Genomic DNA, 359 nt, shown 5'->3' on the forward strand with positions numbered 1-359 from the left:
TAGCATTGGATCTTCCTTTTGTCAACTTTCTTCTTAATTTTCCTGAAAGGTTGATCTTGGCCAACTGGTTTCTGAGAAGGAGTTTCATACCTGCCTCTGTCATTCTTCCAGCTCCCTCTTGATTTCTTGTGACCTGAACCTTGTCCAGGGTACCTTCTGCTTGATTGAGCTTGAAGGGTCTGGTCAGGGATTCTTTCTTGATTCCTTTCCTTTATCCTCTACTCATGTGCCTCCAATGAGCTCTGCAATTCTTCAATTTTGAAAGATTCCAGGTCCTTTGATTCTTCTATAGCTACAACAACATGATCAAATTTAGAGGTTAGTGTTCTCAACACCTTCTCAACCACTAGTTGATCCCT

Source organism: Lupinus angustifolius, chromosome LG06 (assembly GCF_001865875.1).
Source record: "Lupinus angustifolius cultivar Tanjil chromosome LG06, LupAngTanjil_v1.0, whole genome shotgun sequence".
Lineage (NCBI taxonomy): Eukaryota > Viridiplantae > Streptophyta > Magnoliopsida > Fabales > Fabaceae > Lupinus > Lupinus angustifolius.